The following is a 13,290-nucleotide window of genomic DNA, read 5'->3' on the forward strand; positions in this document are numbered from 1 at the left end:
CAAGCTGCTCTCAATTCAGAATTAAGAGCCATTAGTCCTCACTGGCCTGAATAACTCTCCAAACAACTCGGGGGAATTTAAATGAATTGGGAAAGAAGGAGATCAGATGGAAACAGCAACAGTGTGTGTGAGGAGCTGACAGTGAGACAGCTCGTGTTCTGCTGATGTATATAACAGCTGAAGACACTTTCCAACATCAGCTCCATTACACCTGACCGGCGATCCTTTCCTTCAGCCCGTTTGTCTCTCTCTCTGTTCCTTTTTCTTTGTTTTATTCACAATGATGTATCTGTAGTGTGAACTATACTCTTGGCATGCTGGGTAGCCTCCAGCTCACTCATGTGTAAAGAGAACCGGGTTCCTCGCCGTGTTGGAGGCATGGCATGGATTATTCTTATGAAAGTTTGACTGCTGAGACAAATGTTCGCTGGATTTTCCGCATTGCTGGGGCCCGCGGAGCAGGCACTCATGGCGTTTCCTCTCAGCCCTCCTCCCGACCGCTCGCTCTCGGCTCGTCATGGGGAGGAAAATAACTCATTTCAGCTACCGGTGCATTTTACAGCTTTTACGACGTACTGATTTAAGGGTTATGTAAGTGTTGCGCACTGGGAAGTTACCTCAAAAAGAAAGTATCTGCTAATTTACAGACGTTCCTAATGTAAGTCTATTGGTTGGGTACATTGGCTACAATGTATTCAAGAACAGGTGAAGATACGTTACATTGTAGCAAACTCAAATTTAAGCATCATTGATGTAACTCTTGGAATTAATGCTTTTGTACCCCAAAGAGTGATTCTCTCTAGCATTGCTAAGCTACGCATCGATGTCATGACGCGTGTATTGTCTGAAATATCCTCAGGCAAACCTACTTGGTTTTGTTTAGGGGATAAAAAACATGGTTTTGGTTCCAAACAGGCACCTTTTCAATTGTTGCACTAAAAAACGACAGTGTATCATTTTATTGACGCCAATAAATCCATATTTTTGGCATTCTTTTTTTGAAATATCATATCCATCTGTAACTTTACTGCTTCACCGGTTCGATCCATCATAAAACATCAGGATTTGATTCAAAGCATCTGCTGTCTTTGGCTTCAAAGCATTCAGAAGCCAAGGCCAGGTTGAAGTCAATGCTCGATATCCTAAAGAAATGTCTCAATAAGGTTTGATTCGGAGTAAATGTGTTGTAGAGTAGAAAAGAGCCCCCCCGCCCCCCGCTGACACTGCACTATTTCAGCCGCTGATGGGAGTTCCAGCTGTCTGTGGTGTTGATGTGGAAGAGTTGCAAAACTGATCCACCACCAAAACTGTAGCTCCTTCAGTGAAACAGGAGTTAGAAGGAGGAAGAAAAATTGGACGAATAGAAAAGTAGCACATCTCCTCGAGCTATCCTGGTCAGGTAATCTGCAAAGAACAACACAATCAACTATTGCTGGGTTTCTGGCAGCATTTTGACCATTTTTAATGAGAAGTCTTTGTGTTGTTGTTGTTGAACGAATCAGCTTTATGTCAGATTGTCGGTTGCAAATTCCACAGCAACCCATTCAATATGCATCTGCATAATTCACTCTAAACAAAAGAGGTCAGCCTCATGGTGGAGGAAAAGTCAGAGGGGGGCCAAGAAAAGCATGTCAAATAGTTGCTGAGAGATGGCTAGAGTCATGCTAGCCGTGTGGTTAAAAACACACATTAAAAGAATGTCTGGGTGTAACGTTAGTTCACTTTGAAACACTTCATCTTTAAGGCAATTGCATTACAACATCAAGGGTCCCAAGTGTGCATATTTTACAGCACGGATGTTAAAACAGAGGTTTTCCTTTAAAGCCACATTCTGGGGATCCGGTTTGAGTATTTCCTGTCGAATCAGTGTCCTCTGAAAGCGTCCCGTCTGCCCTAAATACCAGCAGAACGGCAGCAGACTCATCTGCGAGGCTCCTGCATGAACGTTGCCATGTTCCACTCTTGTAATTCTAGAGCGTAATTTAGTGTTTTCAATATCCTCTCCCGACCTTCCAAGTATGCTTTTCCCTTGCTGTCTACCACAGAAATGCTGCGGAGGGGCCCAGACTAAACACGAACAGATTTCTCAAATGCGAGTTGACCTGCCAATTAAAGTGTATGCTTTGGATTCGTGATGGAGAATGGGGTATACTGGAGAGGATGAGGAGAAAGCAGAAGACTCTGTGGCGTTTTGAAAGCTAACGGCATCATGGTTTTAGCACAACGGAGGCTCCGGCCCCTGCAGCCGATCCACACTTGCTTGTGTAAACCCCCGGGGCATCGTGACTCACCTTAGACAAGACGCCACCTGGACTCGGGTGACACACATTTCACAGAAGTTTTGGGTTCTAGCTAATCAATCGGAAGTGAGATTGCGTGTCTGAACACTTCGCTGTGGGGCAACGTAGCGCGTCACTGTCCGTAGTATTGATGATGGAGGGATGACAAGGATGCAAATACAGCTGCGTGGAGTGATGTCAGAGGGCGCGTCCTCGTCTCAACATCCGTGCGACGGACTCGACGCCCTGTTGAAGGTGTTGTCGTGCACAATTTGAATCTCTGACCCGTCTGTCTTGTTTTTCGATTGGTCCCCAATTAGGTTACATCCACCGCTCAATATGTTTGATGACTGTCGGCCATCTGGAAACACGAACCTGCCGTTCAGGTTTAGATGAGGAGAATGAAATCACGCAGCATAAACAATAATCCGATTGCTCATGTGTGAAGCGGTGAGATCAGAGAGGGTCATGTGGTTTACTGCATGCCACGCCGTCTCACTTTACTTTCACCCTGACAGATACAGGCGTAATCCCAACAACAACAATATTATTAAATTATTGTTTTAATAAGAATGAAATGGGATTACCATGGTTGTGAGATGTATGGCCTAGTCTAGTCTTGTAACTGTTGTGTTTCTCCGTATGAAACATTGTCTGTGAACGTCCGATGATGCAACCACTTCCTCTCCGTGAAACAAAGGAGAACGTTCCAGATTCCTGAATGACATCATCACCTACCTGATGGGCAGACAGAGAGATCACCTTCAACATCACTTTCTATAAATGCTTGAAAAGGCTTGAAATCTTTATTTATTTTATTCATTTATTGAAGGCTTTATTGTCTGTTCTCTATTTCTCTATTTGGCTGATAAAAATGAGGATTTACCCTTTTAGACATATACCGTATACATCACATATACGGACACAAATCGGCTTTATTCTATTGCATTTTTGCTTTTATCCACTTTTGAATTGAGACACAACCAGAGACATGACATTAGAACACTTAATATAATAATAATAAACTTTATTTCTATAGCACTTTTCTTAACAAAGTTACAAAGTGCTTTCCAGAACAACAGAACATAAAATGGACAAATAAGAGAGTGGGATCCAGAAAGCATCAAACATAAACACTGGAGGATAAAAAAAAATAAGGAAAGTAATGAAAAAACCTAGCATCAAATAAAATATTCATAAACGCTTTACTATTAAAAAAGGTTATGAGAAGGGATTTAAAAGTTGGTACGGTTGTGGTGAGTCTGATCTCAGAGAGTTCCACAGTTCCACCGATGAAGAAGGAGGCGTGGTCTTAAAGTGGCAGACATAAATAAATAGATAAAGGAAGTCCGACCGGGTACAGTATGTGATCGTTATGACTTCACGCTGGCAGCGTGGTGACACACCAGCAGCTGTAGCTCCCTGACCTTATAAGGACAACATCCCTCTTACTCACGCGTTATCTGACTGACTGACAACTGACGAGGGAGAGGTTGCAGTAGCTGCAGCGTCGACCTCAAACGATCTGCAGTCCCATAAAGTGCCCTTTATTATCACCGCTCCACACTTCTTCCCCGGATTGGAACGCCTCTCCTCCCACACTTTAATTTCTGTCTTACTTCCCTCTCTCGCCCTGCTGTCTTTTTTCTTTTTGTCCCTCTCATTACCTTATTTTCCTGTGTGACCGTGTGTTCACCTCCTGTTAAGTAAGGAGGTCAACGTGGATCACACACACACACACACACACACACACACACACACACACACACACACATCTGGCTGTAGCTGGATTTCACCACTTTGCCGGGAGTGTAAAAAAGAAGGTGTGTGTGTGTGTGTGTGTGTGTGTGTGTGTGTGTGTGTAAAGTGGGAGTGACTGAAAGCCGTCGGGGTGAGAGAGGATGAGGATGGGCCCGGCCTCCAGCTCCAGAGTCAGAGGGAAAGGAAAGCCCTCCCACAGGAAACCAGCGCTCCGCTCCACATGGCCTTTTAAGGTAAAAAACTCCCCAAAACTCTTCTCGCTGGGGAATCGGGCGAAGTAATAGTCACATTTAAAGCTACAGAGAGAGAGAGAGAGAGCAGGGGAAAGCAGCCTGCGAGTGAGGAAAGATTACGACAATCAGACAAAACTCCCTCCCTCACATTTCCCTCTTCTTTTTTTTTTTTTGTAAGTGAACTATGCATGTGAGTGCAGCCTTTTCACTCGAATGTGGTATGCTATGACTCACATTTTCATAACATTTCACTATCAGAGCGTTTATGACTGAAGGCACACATTTGATCTGGTCATGACTGTATCTTTATGGCAAAGCCGCACAGACATGAGAAACATTGGAGCCGTCTGGCTGAGTCATGTAAAGTGAAGAGAGGAGTGTGGGAAACAGACCCCGGGCATTTCCTTCCACATGGGAAAACCATCAGCGATGTAAAGCAACTGTAAACAAAAGAAGAAATTATGGGAAATGGTTGTGTGTTGTCAAGAGAATGACATTTCTTCACTTTAGGTTATTGTCAATAATGCAATATTTAGAGATTTAATAATAATATGGCCTGTTCTGTGACCTCTCATCTGCACAATCCTGATGTTTTTATGGAAGAAGGTTGAAGAGAAGATTGAGCAGCGCAGCCCTAATGACGGTAATCTCAGTCTGAAGTCCAGACTGAAATATCTCAACCGCTATTTGATGGCTTTCCATGAAATTTGCTACCGACATTCGTGGATTCCAGAGCGTGAAGCCAACAGACTTTGGAGATGCCCCGACCTCTCCTCAGGCATTCGCTGGCCGCCCCAGAATGAGATGACGTGAGGACCTGCGTTGGCCAATCACATACCTGATGAACCATCTGACAAGTCGTCATTGGAAACTATTTGGAAAAAAGGCAAACAAAATGAATAAATTCTTGGCAGATGTTCAGCATTTTGTCGAATCCAGCCAGGTGAAGAAACCATCGTTCTTATAAAAGTGATGCTGTTGCAGCATGCTAACCTCTATCAGGAGCCGCCATTGTTGCAAACAACAAACACCTAAGCCACGCCCCTAACTGCCAGTAGCTCCTCACGTGGACACCGATTAGTCCAGCCTTTTGCTTCCCGGACACAAGCACATTCTTTTTTTTTAATGTTGTTTTATGTGTGTGATATGTTATCCTATGATTTTCACATGATCTCATGACATCGGGAGAATCCAGCTGCTATTCAAGGACGTTGTAACGTGAACACACTGTTTGTACGCTGTTTATTCTCCGCAAACAAAGGAGAAAATGGTTTCCACTGTGATGGTTTTCCAGAGTGTAAAAATCATGAGCATTTCAAACGGAAAGCGTCTGCGAAGCCTTCAAATTCAAGGATCTGTTTACTCAAAGTGAACCTCCGAGATCGAATTACATGCCTGAAGCAACACCCAAACCACAGCCATGGTTTAATGTATATGAGAGATCTTACTGGCTGTGTTACCATTGGCAGGTTGACACACACAAAAAACAGCAAGACAGCTGGTAAAAGTTTGAAACCTCTGTAAATATTTGAGTCTCATATACGCTACTTGTAATCAGTGGATTAAAATAAAGTTTTTGTGACTTTCCCCCCGACAGACTTTACATTATGTGACCCCAACGAGGCCATGACAACATGTTAACTCGACCCCTGCTTCCCTTTATTGCCTTTGCCACCACCAAGCATTGTGTGCAAGTCGTTTTTAGTGTGTGTGTCGGTGCCGCCTCATCTTGCCCTCCGTTATCTGGCCCAACATTTGCCTCTTTGACATTGCTCACAGAGGATGTGTAAATAAAGATCCCTGTGGTTGAATGGCTGTAACGAGAGCCTGTCTTGCACCAGTTATTCAGTGTTTATCACCTCATCACACTCATTTATGTGAGAGGGGCTGACAGGCAGGGAGGAAGGAGGGGAGGGGACATTCACTGGAGGGCTTTTCTGGTGGCGACGGACAGCGAGGAGAGGAACCGAGAAAAAAACACACACCTGGTAGGATGGAGTGGAAAAGGCAGATTACAGAACTCTAGAATAGGAGTGTATTCTGAATTACTCCATATTTTACTATTCAACTTCTGCCCACTACATGTTGCTGGTCAACTGTTTTGTTTTTATTATGCAATGTGAAGTTCTTTGTAACTTTTATTTTAAAAAAACACTTAAATAAAGTTATTATTATTATTAAACACCTTGGACATTTGGCATCTGAAGTTGCTACGGGTAACTCTGGCCTGACTGTTGTGATCTAATGAATTTGAATACAATATCCACTCTCCTTTTAGCTCTGTTTTGGTCTCCACCAACTGATGAGAAAAACACATTTATTTGCTTTAAACCTCCAACTCTTCACTGGCTTGTCGCTAACTTAACTCTATCTGCTGTTAAAAGGAAAACACCGCCTGCTGTGGCTGGAAAACAAACCCTAAAGTTGAGGGCCGTAAAACCAAAACAATTAGCTAAAACAGGCTATAAAGCTCTGTCGAGCTGAGGGGAACTTCAGAGTCGAGTAATAACTCTCTGTAGGTTTGTCACTGTAAGTAACCCCCTTGTTACATCACACACTTTGGGCCCATTGTATGAAAACACTGCTCAGTGCAGCTTTAAAGTAAATGACATGTTGCTAACTCCCATACCTCGTATATATTTCTAAAGGGCGAGCATCCAAGGACAAAGCTGTTAGCAGTTTAACAAAGCAGCAAGGTTATCTCGTGTTCACTTAAGAGCCCGTACAGGAAGAATGTGTGACGTTATCCTGCAACCATTCTGCTGATAGGCTGCAGATAGCTGCCCGCTTCGCCCGGCTAAGCACTGCCACGGCCAAAATAGTCATTACAGGTCAAAGGTCACTGTATGATATATCAACACTCTCTCTGGATTAGAAATGAAACTAAAAAACATGTATGTATTTGTACTTTTATTTTCATTTTTATTGATACATGTATGTATTTGTACTTTTATTTTCATTTTTATTGATACATGTATGTATTTGTACTTTTATTTTCATTTTTATTTATACATGTACTTTTATTTTCATTTTTATTTATACACGTATGTATTTGTACTTTTTTATTTATACACGTATGTATTTGTACTTTTATTTTCATTTTTATTTATACATGTATGTATTTGTACTTTTTTATTTATACACGTATGTATTTGTACTTTTATTTTCATTTTTTATTTATTTTTATTTATTTTTTAAAACTGTGTTCCTTCTCTGTAAGTTGTATAGGATTTCAGGTTATTTAATTGTACCAGCTGCACTCGTACCTGTCCAACTGGGGATATCCTTGGGTTGTTTTGATTGTGATGCACATTCTCAGTGTACCATTGCTGTTTTTTGTGCTCATTTTGGGAAAAAAAAAAAACATTTTTGAAAAAAAAAAAGAGAAGAAATTAAACTAAAAAGGAAGACGAGGTGTTATGGAGAGGGGGGGGGGGGGGGGTGAACAATCTCTGCTTAACGCTGATCTTGAGTCTCACATGAAACGGATCAAGTAAAACAGCTGTTTAACATTTTGAATCAAGCTCATTATCCGGACTCTTAACTGTAACTCCCTCTTGGCTGAACTTCAGTCCCTCTGACCCCCAGCACCTCCATCATCCAAAACACCGCTCCACTTTTACCTCCCTCAAAAAGCTGTCTCATCCCCCCCCCCCTCCCGTGCTCCCTCCACCGGCTCCATCTGTGACGGGGCTGGTTTGCAGGCTCTTCCAGCTCTGTGGCGACCTGGACACCAGCCTGGCCTGCCATCTTCTTCCTCCTGGTTTCCCAATGTGGGAAAGAACCTCCCACCCACGTCAGGACAGACAGTCACTCCCCGACTTCTTCTGTGTCTCACTGTTATCTTTCTGTAGAAATCACACTCGTCATTTCGTCATCTTCCTCCTCCACGAAACAACAAACATGTTCACTAATTTATCAACATGTGTAGAACTGGTAGCGCTTATCCAATGAGCAAATTAATGACATGGAAACACAGTGGTCATAGTGTGTGTGTGTGTGTGTGTGTGTGTGTGTGTGTGTGTGTGTGTGTGTGTGTGTGTGTGTGTGTGTGTGTGTGTGTGTGTGTGTGTGACTGGGAACAGTCTGTCTTTTTGCCTCGCCCACATGCTGTTAGACATATGGCTTCATTTAGGGACTAATGGAAGGGGGTCATTTGTCATCAGCAGTATGAACAAATGAGGACACACACACACACGCACACACACACACACACACACACACACACACACACACACACACACACACACACACACACACACACACACACACACACACACACACACACACACACAGACCTGATCTTTATGTTATTTAGCTGTTACAATGTATCCACTATTTTCCCATTAGTTGCTGTTGCTGTTCAGCATCAAAGAATAAAGTTTTATTTTGTGTCCACGTACCTTTTCTACTTTTGCTAAGTCGCATCCATTCTCCCTCCCTGATAGAAAATATTGCTGGTTCTCATTTGTGTGGTTGTCCCTTCTCCCCCATCCTCTCCTCACTGCCCACCAAAATGTAGTCCCTGTGATGAAAGTGTGCGAGCAGCTCCCTCTTCTGGGCTCACAGAGTACTGCTCTTTCTCTGCATCGGTTTCATGCAGGGATTTATGGAGGAATACAGATTTCATAAATAGATGCTGTATTTAAAAACAAGGAAACTTAGAAACTATGGAAATTAACAACAAGGTCACCATAAAATCCAAAATCTACCAACATGAAAACTGCGTCTAAACTTCTGTTTAAATCAATCTATAGCTTTGGGGATCCATAGAAGCACAGAAGGAGTCTATTCTGTGCATTGTATTGATTGTAGATGATCCCTTTAAAACCAAAAAATACATTATATATCATAATCTTTAAATGCTGAATAGAGAGCAGGAAGCAGACCTCCTACAGTCCAGATCACAAACATAGCTGCTGCTAATCAATGATCCACAGGTGAGAAACACCATAGTTCCTTATTGGGTTTCTAATTAGGTCTGCCTGAACTCCTTCAGCATTTCGACAGCATTAACTGTAGAAAACAGAAACCCCTCCAGGTAAAATCAGTGCAGTGAAGTGTTGATCATAAATACAAAATCAAACAAAAGGGCCAAATAGTTCAAACATTAGTGGTAGTAAATTAAAAAAGCACGTCATCAGAAATGAAGCTCCCTAGACTGTTGCGTAAGTCTAGTGATCAAAGTATCATTGACACTGAGCGGCCTTGTGCAGGATCAGGACAGCTTCATCATTGCATAATGGCAAACTATGTTTTTTATATAGTAAATAAAAAGTAGTACACGTATGTCAATATTATGACTCGTATCATACTATGACACATGTTTGTGTAAAGCAATCATAATGACAGTGAGACATAGCTTGTAAAGCCTTGAAAAGTGTGTATTTTAATGTGGGAATAAAGGGTTGGATTATAGTTAAATCTTTCAACGTGACATTCCCAAACTTGTCAAGGTCAACGACATTTTACTGCAGAGCCACACCAAATACAGTGTATCCTGTTAGCAGAGACTGTTCATCTGTAATCTGACTTGTTTGGGGAGGTCATGACCTTGGGTGCAAAGAGGAATATTCCCACGAGACGAGGGTGTACATCTTCTGAGCATAGTGAGATATTGAGGGATGTGAGATAGTGCCGTGTGCACAATTGGAACGTTTTCACTAAATATCAATAAACAAACATTACGTCAGATGTTTGCACGCCGTATCAACCATGGTGTACTGGCCGCTTGTCATGCTTTCGCAACTCATCCCGATTCCATCCAGCTATGTCATCATGATTTGTTAAGGCAATATTTAACATTCAGGTGTTTGTAGTGAGAGTAGACGGTAATGTAGTAGAATTACACATTTAAAACGTCATGCAAGAACAAAACTATTTCAAAACTCCTCCAAGGAATTCATTCTGAAGATCACTTTTAAAAGCGGTCTCTAGGGGGAAGCATTGCATTGCAAGTGGACTGACTTCTGCAGGAAAACTGACTTCTGAGCTGAGCTATTACACCTGTGTAACATGATACACCTTCAAACAACTCCTCAGTCATTTTCCTGTTAGAAGAAGAAATTAACATTCATGAATAGCGTACAAGATCACATTCAACGAGTGGGTTTCTCATTGTTTTTACCCAACAGGTGGGGGAAACCAACATTTCTGGAAGCTCAAAGTTGAGAGTTGATTTGAAAAGAGGTTGATGAACAAACATGTTAGTCTTTGAAGTGCTGCCTCAGCTGTCAGAGTCCAGGCGAAGGCATGTGACGCATCAATAACCAGACACAGATGGATGGCGGCTTTGCTTATCTGCTCAGCTCAGATCTATGTCAATGCCTTGAATACAATGTGCTCATTATGGAGTGTGACACAGGCTGGATATTGTGCCGTGGCCGGGCACGGAGAAAAAAGGCAAGGCCGTGGCCCTTTGTGAAGTGGGTCAAATCCTTGACGGGGCAGCCGGTTGACTATGTCAGCAGAATGATGTGATTTGATCATTCCCATAGCCTATGAACCCTCAGAGAGGCAAAGAAACCTGCTCAGGGCCCGCAGTCGCACTAATTATCCCATGATCCTTTGTCTGGCACTAAATGCTGAGACGTTTTTGGGGGTCAGATTGGATGTCATGTGTAGTGTTGGCTTGCATTAGCCTCAAAGGCAACCAGAAACCCCCCATGAAAGCATTTCAGTCAAGCGGCGAGGAAAAAAACCTCATGAGAATTTCACATCCAGCAGAAAAAAACAGAAAGTGAACATGAATCTTGAATGCAAAGCGGAGAATCCATGCGTTGACACGTTCCCAGGACTGACAGGATCAGTTACAGAAAATGATTTCAGTCAGAGCTCTTGGAACATTTGGGAAAACGCTTGGGAAGACCGTAGGTTTCACTTCTAAATCCATCCTCCGTCAAGATTCTGGTATTTTTAGAACGAAACGTCTAAAGTCAGTGTCCGAGAGTAACCTTTCCTTGCTTCAACATGAAGGTAATTACAGGCAAAGCTAAGGTTTAACAAGCAGGAGTAAATGCTGTCAAGGTGTTTGATGTACAATTGCATCCCTACATTTGCATTTTATATGAATATGATGTTTTTTAGAGGGGTCACGTCGGTCTAAACTTCCCTCAACTCATTAAAACCCTTCAAACTTTGCCCAACACGAGGGTGTTGAGTTGCAAGTAGACGACCTCCATATGGAGAATGTGCCTGTGCATTTTTGTACACGCCTGTGGGCTACCAGTGGGTGTGTCTGAGTCTGTGATGTCATGGTTTCGGATCCGGGTGATCCCCTCCCGGCCAATCGGTGTGGAGCAGGAGTTTTCTGGGGGGAGGCAGTCGTGGATGATTAAAGGATGGGGGGAAGGTTAAGCTGTAAACCAGGCTGTTAAATATTGACCTGGGGGAGTAAGCCAGTGGTGTAGTATGTTTTATTACAGGGAGCTGTCTGCGGCGACCGAAGGGTGACACCTAATAAACGGGACGTGGCCCGACACGGGACAAGAACCGTGACAGATAGAGGATGTCATCGTCTTAATGCAGAATCCACTTGAACCTCAGAGCGATCCGAGGTGTAAGAAAAGAGTTCATTATGGAAATGAAGACGAATCTCACAAGTCAACAAATACGCTTGTAGTTTGTAGTTTTACTCCATTCTGTAATTATCGTCTCATCACTGGTATATGGTTTGCAACATGATTTACTTGCAGCACTAAAGTATCAGCTCCCTCTGGCTTCTTCACATGACTGAGACAAGACTTCACTGGTTAATTTCAAGCTAAAAGTGCTGATGTTTTTTCTCAAGCTTTCTATCTTGAAATCGACAGAATCCTTTAAGGCTGTTCACCTGAGACAAATGCTTGAGTTACTTAATATTTTGATAATTTTGCAGGAGAAGCAGCTCAGTGAGGAACAACAATGTGTTTTCTCCAACTTCCCATCGGCAGTAACGATCTGACATACAGTAAATGTTTGGGGGCCGGTGAACTACTGCAGCACAGAAGTCTGGAAATTAGTATATGTTTCAACTACTATCAGTAGAAATGCTGCTAAAATGCAAACACACTTAGACTGAAGACAATCTGGAATCTCACGTTGAGCACACTTGTTGCTAATCTGCAGAATTACTTAATTTTAAATTTATCTCGTTTCCAGGTCAAATTGTGTCCCATTTCCTCTTGAGAGGTTGTTGTTCCTCATAATGACCTAAAACGAACACACTTTGTTTGGAATTAACCCACAAAATACCTCTGACACAGTGTGAGTCACACAGATGAGTCCTTCCTCCCCATAGTTGGAACCGTTTTGGGACTTTCTCGACCACGCTATTGTCTATAATAAGGTCCGTGGGAGGCATTTTCCTTTGTCAGGAAAACTGATCAAAGTTCAAAACGTGGTATTTGTGATCAATGATGCACAATGAAAGTTCTTTTTAGGTACATGGCATGTCACCACTTTGGTCCGGACCAAAATATCTCAACAACTATTGCCATGCAATCTGCTACCAACATTCATGGTCCTCTGAGGATGAATCAATCGACTTTAGTGACCCCAGACTGGTGATTTTCACTAAAATCAACATTGGTCAATGCCATAATATTTCTTAATTCCCTTTTGGATGAATTGTAATAAACGTGTTGATCTTTGACCTTTTATCTCGCATTCATCGGGTCAGAATATGTATTCATACGTTTCCATCAGTCTAAGACAGATTTAATCCGTAATCAAACAAGCATTTTTGAATAAACATTCTATTAACTTTGTTGTACTTCAGAGAGAGACACATTGGGTTTTTAAATGTGATGCTATGGTGTGTCCAGGTCATAATGATGAACTAGATAAACAGGCGTCTGTCCTCTATCGTTGCCTATGTTATTTAAGATATTTTATTGGTTATAATTATAGTAACTGTGACTGTTTTCCTCCACATTTTCCACATTGTGGTACGTTTATTGTGTGATAGGCTGGTGTAATTGAGCATCCTGGCCACTAATTATCTATATAATCATAACATTCCACTCATGTTAACTCCT

At 42.3% G+C, this 13,290-nt stretch overlaps 1 protein-coding gene across 1 annotated transcript in view; it reads left to right on the forward strand.

The window, feature by feature from the left end:
- ccl25b (chemokine (C-C motif) ligand 25b) overlaps positions 1-13,290 on the forward strand; it is a 128,954-nt gene that overhangs the window by 84,930 nt on the left and 30,734 nt on the right. The gene's annotated exons all lie outside the window — the stretch shown is intronic.

The sequence above is a fragment of the Eutrigla gurnardus genome, assembly GCF_963514095.1.
Source record: "Eutrigla gurnardus genome assembly, chromosome: 6".
Taxonomy (NCBI): Eukaryota; Metazoa; Chordata; class Actinopteri; order Perciformes; family Triglidae; genus Eutrigla; species Eutrigla gurnardus.